Here is a 14,694-nt window from a genome sequence, read left to right on the forward strand (position 1 = left end):
TACCCATTTTCCAGTTGGTTATCCTCTGTCTGAACACCTGGAGAACCATGCATTTTCTGTACTGGTTCCTGTTTTTTGGAACTTATTTGCACTGGAGTTTCTACAGATACAGCCTCTTTCCAGACAAAAGTATGCAAAAAGTAGCTTTCCGATTAAGTTATTAGACTTTAATTGATTGAATTGTGACTTGTTTAACCTGACTTTCCTTGTAAATCACATTGGAAGCTGCTATGGCTAAGAAGTAGTCTAGGAAGAGAGTAAATAACTTTTTGTGTGTGGGGGCAGTGTTTTATTGTGATGCGATATAGGAAAAGGATGGTAAAGATAAGGTTTTTAAGCAGAAACTGAGCCTATTTGGGATGTTTCAGTAATGGGTTTCCTGAATTGACAAGGGGCTGGTCAAGATGACCTCTGATGACCCTTCCTATTCCATGTTTTCATTGTCAGTAAATAGTTAAATTGATTCAAGGAGGAGAGCCTCAAGTGGCAATTGTATCTAAGGCGATCTTCCTTTTTTCCTCATTTCCTTTTACAAGCACATTCTCCTTCTGTTCAGCCTTTCTCTGACATAACTGCTTATTTCATTCCTTTTATACAATGGGCTGCAATTTTCATGCTGGCAACCTCTTGTGCTTGTAGCAGCTTCCCATTTAGCTCAAACTCAACTTCCTTAAAGAAAGGCACCTCATCTTTTGATGGCTTCCGCAAGAGGGTATAAACACACACTCTGAGGGAAAGTGTTTTTTAAAAAGGCCTCCCACTGTCCTGAAACTGTAGAGAATTATCATTTAAGTACAGGTTTACTACATTGGTTGAAGTGCTAAACCTATCACATATTTGAACTCCAAGTAGATCCCAAGTTTGTGCTTAGGAGTACGAATATTTCACCTTAAATACACACACACACACACACACAAAACATCTAAGAGGGAAAGGGAACCTGTGGCCCTGTTTGGCATAGGCATTGGGTAAAATAAAGGTAGAGGGACTCCTGACCGTTAGGTCCAGTTGCGGACAACTCTGGGGTTGCAGCGCTCATCTCGCTTTATTAGCTGAGGGAGCCAGCGTACAGCTTCTGGGTCATGTGGCCAGCATGACTAAGCCGCTTCTAGAGCACATGGAAATGCCGTTTACCTTCCTGCCGGAGCGGTACCTATTTATCTGCCTGCACTTTGACGTGCTTTCGAACTGCTAGGTTGCCAGGAGCAGGGACTGAGCAACGGGAGCTCACCCCATTGCGGGGATTCAAACCGCCGACCTTCTGATCGGCAAGCCCTAGGCTCTGTGGTTTAGACCACAGCGCCACCTGCATCCCAGGCATTGGGTAGACCCAACAAAAAGTGGCTGCAGAGAAAGCCAGGGGTCTATGTTATATACTGGAGGAGCAGACTAAGCCTGCCCCCCCATGGCCCATGCCGGCTCGTAATTCGCTGAATAGGCAAGCGGGTGGGACTAATTATCCTGGCAGCAAGCTGGACCCAGAGGCTTCCTTTCCTGCCTGGGAAACAAGCTACTTTCCACATCGGATCCCAACACACAGGGGAATGCCAGCCTGCAATGGCGCCCACCAAAGAGGGTGAGTGGACTTGTTGATATTAAGGGACCACCTAAACTGTATCATGAATCAGGTCCATTAACATAGCTGCACCTTCAGTATTTGGTATTGTGCAGATAGTTCCTATGAACATTTGTGTGTTACTTGAAACTATCAACTTGGACAACACTGATCACCCATGAGAGTGGGTGAGGACAGCCTAAGCTTTGATTCATCAGCCAAGACTCCTTTGCCAATCTGTTAATTTCACTTTTATTTCATCTAAAGGTGCAGGTGCATTTGGTTATATTAATTTATATTTCCGACATTCTGATTTTGAGATTCTGCTATTGAAAGTGGCAGTCACCCACCTATTAAAGATAATTTTATGGTGCCTATTTTGAATACCAGATTGATTTGTTTGTTCTCCTTTTTGCTTCAAACCATGTACAAAAGAAAGAATGAAAGAACCAACAAAAGAAAGAAAGGTTACAGGTGGGTTGGCAAATTAACCATGGAGCTTCAGGTCAAATGTCAGTCAGCAGGATGAAGGAACCTACCCATAACTTTTGTTGTTAGGCACTTAATGCTCCTGTAAATCTTACTGATTTATTCCAATGATTTTTTAATACGGGGCAAATCTTTGCCTGTGGCTATTATCATACTTCTAGATCTTTTGAGAAAGGGTACAGAATGGTTTAGCCAAAAGTGTAAGACTGCTAAAAGATCAGTTGAACAAGCCTTAAGGAGATTACACCTTCCAATTTAGAGGAAGCTGAAGAAGCCTCAATAGAAGGAAAGATGATTAAAAACTTGCAATAACCTAAATGCATATCTGAAAAGAAACTGAAAGAAATAGCACTAGGCTGTAGAGCTTTATCAGATCATCAGTCATGGAGATGAGGAACAAGAGTCTAATTGCGTCTGGAGAAAACATTTCAAAGCTTTAAAGAATGTCCTGGATTTTAATGAGGATCTAGTAGAGTTACTTGACTTCTAGCAGTGGATTTCAGAGAAGAAGCTTGTTAAATTTCTGGAATCTCTAGCATACAATAAGACCCTGGAGGTGGAGGAAGATAGTATTCCCACTGAATTATTCAACGATCATCTGGAGACTGGTGGCTCCCTATGAATGCTGAACATTTTGACTTTATAAATTACTCTGGAAATATACCATAGTGTGGGAGTATGAAGATCATGGTCATCATCTTTAAGAAAGGAGATGAAAAGACTAACCTAGCTATTAATGTGCTGTCAGCCTAATTTGTATTAGTGGCAAAGTCATTTTCCTTCCTTAGAGGCTAGAAGGTTTTGACTGCGGCAAACAATATACTGTAAACCTCCCTGTGATCTTCAGATGAAGGGTGGTACATAAGTTAAATAAATAAAATATAAATAGATAAACAGCAAAGCAAGGATTATGTCAGAATTCTTGATTCCAGTTAACTGTTTTTTATTTCACGTAATCTTTTGCAAACTTCCTGCTTTAAGAAGGGCAGTGAATATGCAGACTTTGAGACCCTTAAGGCTCTATAAATTGGTTCCATCAACGAAGAGTGTAGACTAAATTCTTCTCTATACCGTTGATTAAAGAGCACTAGATTAATCACTTTAAGCTACTGCTAATTGTTGTATTTGTTAAATGAAGACTGGCTTCTACAGATTAGTCAACAAAGCATAATGTGGCCACCAGAGGAATTGAACGGGGCTATATCTGGTGGTCTCCCCCTCCTATCTTAATTGTTGTATAAATGGTGCTATTCTTAATTTAAGTAATGAGAATCCTCCACACTCTATTGGCCTAGGAAACTATCATTTCAGTTATATGCATTCTCTCTCTCTTCACCCATGTGAACTTGAGATGTTTGTGGGTTGCACTCAAGAACTATTTGAAATAAGACTAATTGGCCATCACTTGTTAAAGGACACACACACTTACAGAGCACTTTTTTCTTTCTTATTTTTCTGGTAACCTGAAAACAATTTTGGAGAACGGGCAGTTGGATAATTTGACATGTTAGCTTTTATTGCTACTTGGGGATTCTCCCCCACTCTCTGAAACAAATGGTTGATGGGAGCATCTTCAGCTTTCTGAAGAAAAGGCAAAGGAGGAGGTAAATGGCATTTTATGGCATTTTAAGTAGTTCTCCAGAATAGGCTTCATTCTGATATCTCAGTATTTGGAAAATCTCCTTGCTAAGCAGATCTGCTGGTCAAACCAGCAAAAAAGTAAGTATCTGTTAGTCAAAAGGGAGAGAAATATATTGGAGAAAAAAGTGGTCTCTTTTGCATTTGCAGCTACAGATATCCCACAAATTGTTTTAAATGAGCATATGATGGATTGTTTTAATGAAAAAAAGATATTGCACCTCCTTTTATTATAACTTTATAAATGATTCTAGTTTTATTACAACTGCTTCTTTAGTTCTAACCAAATGGTCAGAATAAACAGGCTGAACTGGACCTCTTACCTCAGTAAAAGAAGTTTAATGACTGAAAAGTGGATGAAATATTTACAGCGGCTTTCAAAGGACGGAATTGCTATCCAAATTAGACAGCAGAATTGAAATGTTTTTGTCTTTAAATATTTGCGGGTTATTTTTAGAACTGCCGTTTCCCCTGGGCAATAATATTAGGAAGAAAAATGTGACATTTAGAACTGAAGTTGTACTTGGAGCTAGATGATGTTTATATGATATGAGTCAGTATCAAGTAATTTACATTTGACGCTATTTGTTCTTCTGCAGGCAGTAATCTTTCATTTCTTTAGGAGGGCACTAGCATTTCCACAGGCTCAAGGAAAATGTCAATGTTTTTTTGAATGACACCGTCTAAGGTTTCAAAAGTGGCCGTCTGTTTTTTCCCTGTACGTAGTCAAACGTCTTTCACCTTTTAAGTTGAAAGAGAGTGCTGAGCTTGGGAACGGTGTCTCTGAAATGTCTTTAAAGGTCCCAGTTGTTCTTTGGCTGTAATATTTACACTTATTGAAATATTAATACTTTAAGGATGAAGAGGTGGTTCCCAATATAGCACTTCCTTTGAATAGTTAAACGCCACATGAGGCAGAGGGAAACAACCTTACTTAGAAATAAAAAATGCAAGGAAAGCCTGTCATAAGTTAGCAGCTTTCTTCTGAGGCTGTTTATTGAGTAGCCTCGCTCTGGGTGCCTCTGTGTGTGGGGTGGCTTTGCCTGCTGTGATTGGGACCAGAGAATGATGGAGGAGACATGTTTGTTTCCCACTGTGATCTCTTACAGGGTGTTGGTGTCCCACGAGATTTTGCCTGCTTGCCAAGACAATAAAAGACCTTGCTCATGTGTGTCTGGGGGCAGTTGGTCCCTTACCTTTCTCGCCCTGATCTGGCCACAGTGATCCATGCGACGGTCACCTCCAGGCTTGATTATCGTGACTCGCTCTACGCAGGGCTGCCCTTGAAGCTGACCCAGAAACTCCAGCGGGTGCAGAATGCCGCAGCGAGGCTCCCTACGGCGTCCTTGCCGCGGGATCACATTCATCCAGTGCTTTACCAACTGCACTGGCTCCCGGTGGAGTATAGGGTCAGGTTTAAGGTGCTGGTTTTGACTTTTAAAGCCCTATGCAGCCTAGGACCCATGTACCTACGGGACCGCCTCTCCTGGTGTGGCCCGCAGAGGACCTTAAGGTCCACAAATGACAACACCTTGGAGGTCCCAAGTCGCAAGGTGGTTAGATTGGTCTCAACTAGGGCCAGGGCGTTTTCAGTACTGGCCCTGACTTGGTGGAACACTCTGTCACAAGAGACTAGGGCCCTGAGGGGCTTGACATCTTTCCGCAGGGCCTGCAAGACAGAGCTGTTCTGCCTGACCTTTGGTTTGGACTCAGTCTGACCCTTACGTTCCCCCCACTTATGGTTTTGATATATGGACTACCATTAAAATGAGGCTGCATTTTAAATTAGATTTTAACCTGTATTTTAAATTGGTTTTTTATTATTATTGTAATTTCACTGTTAGCTGCCCTGAGCCTGGCTCTGGCCGGGGAGGGCAGGGTATAAATAAAATTATTATTATTATTATTATTATTATTATTATTATTATTATTATTATTTTGCCCCTAGTGAGCTTTTTGCCCACCTTCTGTGTTATACTGGTTTATTTGGGTCAATGGTTCATAGGGCCAGAAAGAATTCCCCCCCTAACCTTAATTGGCCCCTTGGTGGTTATAAAAGGTAAAGGTACCCCTGCCCGTATGGGCCAGTCTTGCCAGACTCTAGGGTTGTGCGCCCATCTCACTCAAGAGGCCGGGGGCCAGCGCTGTCCGGAGACACTTCTGGGTCACGTGGCCAGCGTGACATCGCTGCTCTGGCGAGCCAGCGCAGCACACGGAAACACCGTTTACCTTCCCGCTAGTAAGCGGTCCCTATTTATCTACTTGCACCCGGGAGTGCTTTCAAACTGCTAGGTTGGCAGGCGCTGGGACCGAACAACGGGAGCGCACCCCGCCGCGGGGATTCGAACCGCCGACCTGACGATCGGCAAGCCCTAGGAACTGAGGCTTTTACCCACAGTGCCACCCGCGTCCCGCTTGGTGGTTATAGTTGTTTGTATATTGTTGTTGTTATGTTGTTTGCCTTTCCCATAGTGCTTTAAGGCTTACTTTTGTTAGGTGGTGTTGGGACTCGTGCATCAAGACAAAAATGACATTGGGCAGGATCAACATAGTAAACGAGGAATCCCTAAGGGGGCAAGATGGGCCATGACACATCCTAGGCTCAGTTTGGGGGCCCTGCAGGGCTGGCTTCTCTCACCCTGATAACCGATTGAGGGTCCCTAAGAGTCAGAAGAATCTTTTCTGTATGCGACTGCGGCAGCTCGGATGTTATTTGCCCCCAAATGGAAAACAAACGGAGTACTGGAGAAGGAGGAATGGCTCCTTAAGATGTTGGAGTACGCAGAGTTAGCAGGTCTGACCAGCTGAATAAGAGATCAAGATGATAGAATTTATAAGGAAGATTGGAAAATATTTGTAGACTATTTTAAAAGTCACTGTAAACAGCCTGATAACACAATAAGTTTCCATTATCCTGAATCTTATCGCTCCAGAAGGTTACTTATTACTTAATACTCCATTTCTCAAGAAAAACTGTCTTGTCTGCACTTTCTGGTTCTCACCATATATGTAAGCTTAACCGTGAATACTATGTCCCAGATTTTAGTTAACCATTCTCTGTTTGCTTGTTTGTTTTAAAAGGGGAAGTTTTGATGGAAAGCAAGACCTATATATATTAGGGATGTGTGCCAGGCTTGAGCCGAATGGGGTATATTTGGAGGAATTCCGGCATCAGGCTAGCATGATTTCAGGATACAGGTAGGCAGTTCTTGGTTTTTTGCACAATGCCTCTGATCACTGATCATACTGGCTGGGGCTTATGGAAGTTGGAGTCCAACAGTGTCTGGTGCACCACAGGTCCCACACTCCATGTTCTACACACAAATGCATCCCCTGAAACAATTCATTTCACAGATGCTGCCTCTTCATTAGCATTCCAAAATGGCTGGATTGTAGCTATTGTGAATTACACCTCCATGCAGTTATGTATAAAACTTATGAGTACTTACCTTAACTTGAGTGGTGCGTAAGTATAAATAAAAGTATAGGTAAAGGAGATATACTGGCATATTGTTTCTCAAATGAACTCTAATGCATATACAATATATTACTATGCTTTGGAAGTCATGAGATAAAGGTTAGATTAGGACATATATATTTTTTAATCACTTTTAACAAAATTACCTCTCTGAAATCTGGCTTTCATTACCTCTTACAAATTTGCAAGGTGTTTAAATTGAACCTTAAGGAAATGCAGATAGTTGCCATGCAAACATGTGCAGTGCGCATGAACCTGATTTGCTCAAGAGGATTTATTAAGCAGCTTTCCATTAAGAGAAAGCTACGGATGCACAAAGTCGACTAACTCAGTCTTCCAGTAAAATTGGTCCTTCTAAAGGGGGCTCACTGACAGGAAAGAAAAATGAAGTCCTATATTTAAAAAGAGAGAGAAAGACAGGTAAGACATATGTTTCAGCAACAAAGCTTTCCTTCACTGTCTCACCACGATGGCTCCATGAGATCACTTTGCTAATTCTGGATTGATAAGGAAAACCAATAACTTTTTATAATGGTTTGATTTTCTGATGAGATTGCTCAGAGAGATTGAGCTAAATGCTTCATGGTGGAAGTCTCTAATAGGCAATGACTATTGAAATCCACCAAGATGACTTGTAGCCCAATGGCTTGCAGGGGGCTTGATGATGCATCTGTTTTGCAGCTCCAGGCAAACACCAAATTCCAGAAGATTCATTGACAGAACTCTGGTGGATCATCATCAGTGAGTGGTGACCTGTTTTTTACTTGATGGATTACAAGTTCTGTGTCCCTTTATTAAACCCAATAGATGACCACCATATCTCTGTTATGGTGTTATTCTGTCTAGCAAGAATTTTCTCTTATGCCATCATTTTTCCTTACTTAGCATTTGGTTTACTGATTCATGTCCACACAGCCACATCCAACTTGACTTATCCGTGGCTGTCTGTACGCAACTTGCCTGATGCCTGAGTTCGTCCAAATAGACTCCGTTTGGCTCAAGCCTGGCACACATCCCTAATATATATAGGTCTTGCTTTCCATCAAAACTTCCCCTTTTAAAACAAACAAGCAAACAGAGAATGGATAACTAAAATCTGGGACATAGCGCAGACAACAAGATGGTGTATTTCTTGAGAAATGGAGTCTTAAGTAATAAATAACTTTCTGGAGCAATAAGATTTAGGATAATGGAAACTCATCTGTGTTACTTGGAAGTTTATGAAGATAATTTTTTATGTTCAGCTTTGGTATGGAAATCTGCTCCTATATGTTTGGTTCTAGTTAGCTCTTTCTACTTTGATTTTACACAGCATCTGCTATTATACTTTGTTGTGCTATAAATAAATATATGTAAATAATAAGAAAATTGAAAACACAGCCACCCCTCATTTTATTTTGCAGGTTTAACATGTATCTTTTGGTGATATATTGGAATGATAGCACATCATGTTGATAAGTAGTTTTCTCACTGATCTGCCTCTGTTGGCTGCTCATTTCTACATCTCACAGTAACAGCTAAGGCAAAATTTTACTACTATAGTCCACTTGAACAGAGATTACTGAGGAGCAAAGCATTGTGGGCTACACCTCCATCCTTCCCTTGGCTTTTTCAGCAAGGATCTTTGTGGCAGCAATTGTTAACTGACAGCATCATCCAGGGCATATTGTGTTCCTGCATACTGTAAAATGTATTCCTCAGATGCTAGGGTCAGCGCCTAATAGCAGAAGGTAGCAAGAAATAAGTAGAAATTGATGGAGCTGAGCCTTTGAAGTGCTTGGGCTTGCATCCTTGAAGAGTCACTTGTAATATAAGTAAGTTTGTTTTCCCATCAATATTTAATCCTGGCTTTCGTTGGTTTCTTGACAAAGATGGGGACAACAATATGGATGGATGTCAAATGAAAACTGACAGATCTCTCAAGCACACCCTCATTTTTGGTTTGCTTTTGCAATCTAATGGGGTTGTGGTGCATAATTCAAGTTAGAATGTGTCAGCATCTCCCTGTTTTTTCAGAGTTGGACTGGTCAGCTTTATAAATCCATGCAGCATCCATTCAGGCCTTGTTGAACTTTTTCTAGAAAGTCTTGGCCATTTTGGATTGATACATGAAAAACCAGGAAGAACCCACATCATAGACAATGTGAAGAGGTGTTTGTGTGGACATGTATCAGGTTAGGTTGCAGTTTTAGTCTCCTGTTATTGTATTAGTTAGTGGCCTTACTGAAAAGCATGATACAGGAGCTGTAGAGAGGGCAAAAATATGGAATGGAAGCTATGGAAACACCACTACCATGAGGTAACAGAGGAGATAGTGTGGATGGGGACTGATAGAGTGTCAGCACTGATAGAGAGGTAACAGAGAACCAATAGAAAGACCTCAGGAGCTTAAGAAAGGGGTCCTCCAGATAGCCTGTTTATCAAACATTCATGCTCATTTGCTTGCACAAAACTTACACAGAGCTAAGATTACAGCCAGATTACAGCCAGACTTGGCTGGGCATCATCATCATCATCATCATCATCATCATCATCATCATCATCATTTATTATATATACCCTGCCCATTTGGCTGGGTTTCCCCAGCCACTCTGGGCAGCTCCCAACAGAGTAGTAGTAGTAGTAATAATAATAATAATAATAATAATAATAATAATAATAATAATACTGCTATAAATGTCAAAGATTAAAAACTTCCCTAAACAGGGCTGCCTTCAGATGTCTTGTCAGGTAGTTGTTTATTTCCTTGACATCTGATGAGAGGGCGTTCCACAGGGTGGGCACCACTACTGAGAAGGCCCTCTGTCTGGTTCATTCTGAATGGTTTGTGGGGAGGTTATATGACAATGAGCATTCGTCCTAACTGCTTGCAGCGTGATTGCAATTTTCTCTCTAATCATTTGTTCATTCTGTACATTTCAGAGCATTTCCCCGTCACTTTCCTAACTTCAAAAAGCGCGTTTCTTTTTTCAAGTAGATTTGTTACATTCCACAAAATACTGGCAATTGTGAGGTGCCCTTATATAAAACTAATGAGGATTGAGAAAACAGGGTTCTTTTTTCAAGCCAGATTCCACCAGATTCCACACACCAATATTACCACCATCCACAACTATGATTGAAATGAAGCAACCCATCTGGCGCAGAAAGTTACACAAACTGTTTACACTCTGATTCATCAAATGAGTATGAGTAATCTCCAGTGGTGACATTGCAGTGTAATTAGTCCTTTCAATCCAAGAATGATGCTATCATACGAGTGACCTAATGTCACAGAAAGATTCCGGTCTCTGTCAGTGTGAGACTTTGCCCTTCATTGGAATATAATTCACAGGAACATCTTTCTAATTTGTTATTCGGTGATTTGAAACAGTTACAAGATTTATTTGAAAATATGGCATGGTTTGCAAAATCATCCATTTTTTTATCATGGTCCAAATCTTTAACAAGTGAATAAAAATGTTGCCTGGAGCAGAATTATATTTCATATATTACTTTAATTATATTCCAAACTCTGAGGCAAGGGTTATTATATATGTTGTGTACAATTCCTAGCACAATGGACCTTTGATTCCCGATTGAGTTTTAGAGTTTGGTTTTCCTTCCACATCTAATATTACTAAAATTAAGTTGTTCCCCCCTCCCTTTTCTCTCCCCTTTTTGGATTATGCTGTTTGAATGTTTACTCATCTAGATGACCTATTTCTCCCTGCAAATACAGCCAAACAATTTATTCAGAAATGCGACTTTGGAGGGATAATGAGGGCATTCAGGTTTGTATTAATGACTGTTTGAGGTCATCTGTTTGAGACAGATCAGTTATAGCATGTAAAAGTTCAATGAGCATATTGCATGATGGTTAATAATTTTATTTTATTGTTCTTGCTATTATGAAAACATCCACCACAAAACGATAATTTCCTTTTATGGGAGCTTGGGTGGTACATTTCAGCAGCGATACATTTTTGTGGTACATTTAAGCTGCTGAAAATGGGCCCACACTTTGGTCCAAGCAGAAACTTGTTTTGTTTGCCTTTTGTAGTTTCTCAGCACAGTTGAAACGTAATGGTGAAATGGGGGTCAGGAGTCAGGTGTAAGAAAACAGCTCATGATTCCACAAGTGATGGTGGGCAGGCACAGAGAGAAAGTTCATAGATGTACCTTCCTCATACGACAATAGGGACATTTCTCACTCCCCTCCACAACTGACCCTCCCTCAACCCTCCATTTTAGTATAGGCTTTGCTACCCCCCCCCCATTCTCCTTAGAACAACTCTGGCTGGGTATGTGTAACTTCAATCGGCATTTACTTTGTGTGATGGAAGAAATCACATTGTAGGGAAACACACACACATGCGCGATGCAGCTACTTTAATCATATGGTTTAGTAAATTTTAGTATTTAATATTATTATTTTTCAGAGACTGTAGTTTTTCTTAATAGATTAAAATGCTTCCATATTTACATTTTTATTGCACATTCTTCTATAGAAAAGACACCAAGAATGAGAAACATATCAATGTAGAAATAAGATATTGTAGAGAATTACAATTTTAATAAGAATGCAAATTAGGGTGAGATTTGCTACATTTAGCAAGACTGAAAAAATGGCAAGATAAGAAGATAAGATCATTAGTTCTGACCACTAACTACTATTTGATATGTTTCTTACAGGAGATGGTATCAATGGCTTTGCTACTTGTGACAGTGAAGTAGAGATCTGATCGAGGGCACAATCATATACTTGAGTACTGATGGCTAAAGGCTGTGGGATCTACCGGGAGCCCTGCTAAATCCACCAACCAGAGGATTTCCTCCCTCAGTATTTCCCCTGATTGGTGAGTTTGCTTTACCTGATTAGAAATAGGGAAATATAACATTAATTTAGTGCTGTATTTTTAAAAGAGCTTATCCCTTCATTTAGATAGGAGAGCCATCATGGTAGTGCTTAGGTTCTCAGTTTAGGACTTGAGAACCCAAAGTTCAAATCCCCACATGGTTGTGAAGGTTGAGTGGCCTTTGGCAAGACACCATCTCTCAGCCTAAACTATCTCCCAGGGTTGTTGTGACATAAAAATGGGGAGCAGAGCCATGTAGGCCACCATGACTTCCTTGGAGGAAACCCAGAAGGTAAATGTAGTAAATAAAAAAAATCATAGGAATTGGGGATCCTGTGCATTTCAGAGCAGTTCTCTTTACCTTCCCTCTGAAGACTGCAGCAGCTGAAAAGTGTTTTATTTGCAATAGGCTGCTCTATCATTTCCATGTCTTACAGTGGGGCCTCTCTAGCAGTCCTCCATTTAGACAAAGTTTACATCGGCCCAGTCTTCTGGAACTGTGTCTAGGCAGAAACTACCTGTCATGCCTAATGTGATAGGTAACACCCTGTTACAGAGCACTCGTGCTCAATAAAGCTTCAAGGAGGCACAAGGAGTCATTTTTCACTTCCAACTGGTTTCCCCTTGGGGAGAGATAAACCCATGCGTAAGAGTTTAAATGGATGGAAGGTTGTTTTTTTTAAATATAAATTCAAATTGATTTCTCAGCAAGGGCTTTACAGCTGATCTAGGAGAACTTTGAAAAATCCTCCTGCGAATTCAATAATATTAATTCAGATATTTGTAGAGTAAATGAAATGTAGAGTAAATGAACTGTAGGGCTTGAGGCTTTAGCCCCATATGTGCAGTTGGCAATAAACAACTGGTCTTGTGTTTCCAATGAGTCTCACTTGGGTCATTCAGTAATAAAACCATGAAGTTTCATTGACTGCTGCAGCCAATATGGTTTAAAGTCCCTGATCATTGACCCTGGTGGCTGGGGCTGATGGGAGCTGGAGCCCAGCAACATCTGGTTTCTCTCAGGTTTCCCACCCCTGTTTTAGAATAACATTGCTGAGTGTCCTCAAAAGCATGATGGTTACTGTTCAATGTGCTAACCCTTACTTCCAAGTTCATTTGCAGCTCCTAAATGAGATACTGGACTTGTGGAAGGTCTTTGTGGAAAACCTTAGAAATGTATGCAATCAAGTGATACTTCTTGGTAGAAAGGTATGAATTAAGTTCACTATGTTTTCTGTTTAATTTGCAGTGAAAAATTTCAGTGCTCCAACTAGGACTGGGCCTTCCATTTACAGCACTCTTGAACCACTTTAACAGTTATGGTTTCCTCCATAACTGTAGTTTGTTAAGGGTGCTGAGGATTTGTTAAGAGACCCACTAGTTCACTTCACAGTGCAGGTGTCCCCCCCCCCCGCACTTACGCATGATCAACTGTGTATATGAGTGACACTGGGAAATAAATTATTTAATTCAATCCCAGAAATGGCAGGAGAATGCTGAAGAGTCCTCATACTCCCTGGAGCCTGGAATGGATGTCAGTGGTGGTGGAGGAGAGCTGAGGCACAGCGGGGCTTTGTTTCGGCTGCTCAGCAACCCCGCCTAACAGCTGACAGACGGAGTAGCGCAGTCGCAACCACTTTCCCACACATCCTTCAGACTCCACCCAGCCCAAGAGCTTCAACTCAATATATTTTGGTCTGGGCTGGGGACCAAATCCGGCATGGGGAGACTTTTTAAGAGAGTGCTCCCTACTTTACGGGATTTCAGTTATGTGCATGGAGGTCAGGAACATTACCCCCACATAAGTGGGGAGATGCCTGTACTACAACTGTCAGTGTTCCCTGAGAAGAGAGATGGATTGATAAAACTGCTATGGAAATTATAGCTCTGTGAGGGAAACAGGGGTCTCCTGTTGACAAATTGCACCTTTGACAAACTATAGCTCCCCTGATTCTTTGGGGGAAGCCATAGCTGTTAAAGCAGTAAAAGAGAGATTTAAATGTATAGTATGGGTGGGCCGTATTGTTAAAGCTATGGTTTCCCCAGTAGTGATGTATGGGAGTGAGAGCTGGACCATAAAGAAGGCTGATTGCTGAATAATTGATGCTTTTGAATTATGGTGCTGGAGGAGACTCTTGGACTGCAAGAAGACCAAACCTCTCCATTCTAAAGGAAATCAGCCCTGAGTGCTCACTGGAAGGACAGATCCTGAAGCTGAGGCTCCAATACTTTGGCCACCTCATGAGAAGAGAAGACTCCCTGGAAAAGACCCTTATGTTGGGAAAGATGGAGGGCACAAGGAGAAGGAGACGACAGAGGACGAGATGGTTGGACAGTGTTCTCGAAGCTACCAACATGAGTCTGACCAAACTGCGGAAGGCAATGGAAGACAGGAATGCCTGGCATGCTCTGGTCCATGGGGTCATGAAGAGTCGGACACGACTAAATGACTAAACAACAACAACAAATGGGTGGATCCTAGGGGTAAAAAAAGCGGACTATAGTTTCAGTTTTACAAGTCAGCCAACTGCTTGGATTAGAACTTAAATGTACGTGAACACCAATTTAGACTCATCAAATGGATCTGTTAAAAAAAGTTAACCTCAAAGATGCTACTGGCACATGCTGTAGTTTTCAAATCATGCCATATAAAAAGCCCCACAATCCCCAGAGTGTTTATCCTTTTAAGAGCATTC

At 41.3% G+C, this 14,694-nt stretch overlaps 1 protein-coding gene and 1 long non-coding RNA gene across 4 annotated transcripts in view; one reads left to right on the forward strand and one right to left on the reverse strand.

Moving 5' to 3' along the window:
• Positions 1–14,694, reverse strand: part of GABRG3 (gamma-aminobutyric acid type A receptor subunit gamma3) — a 286,521-nt gene that overhangs the window by 10,406 nt on the left and 261,421 nt on the right. The gene's annotated exons all lie outside the window — the stretch shown is intronic.
• LOC310676413 lies at positions 7,331–13,351 on the forward strand. Its single transcript, XR_014510550.1, has 3 exons — positions 7,331–7,901; positions 11,835–11,998; positions 13,110–13,351. It is a non-coding gene; the product is annotated as an uncharacterized lncRNA (long non-coding RNA).

This window comes from Podarcis tiliguerta (genome assembly GCF_965153285.1).
Source record: "Podarcis tiliguerta genome assembly, chromosome: 4".
NCBI lineage: Eukaryota > Metazoa > Chordata > Lepidosauria > Squamata > Lacertidae > Podarcis > Podarcis tiliguerta.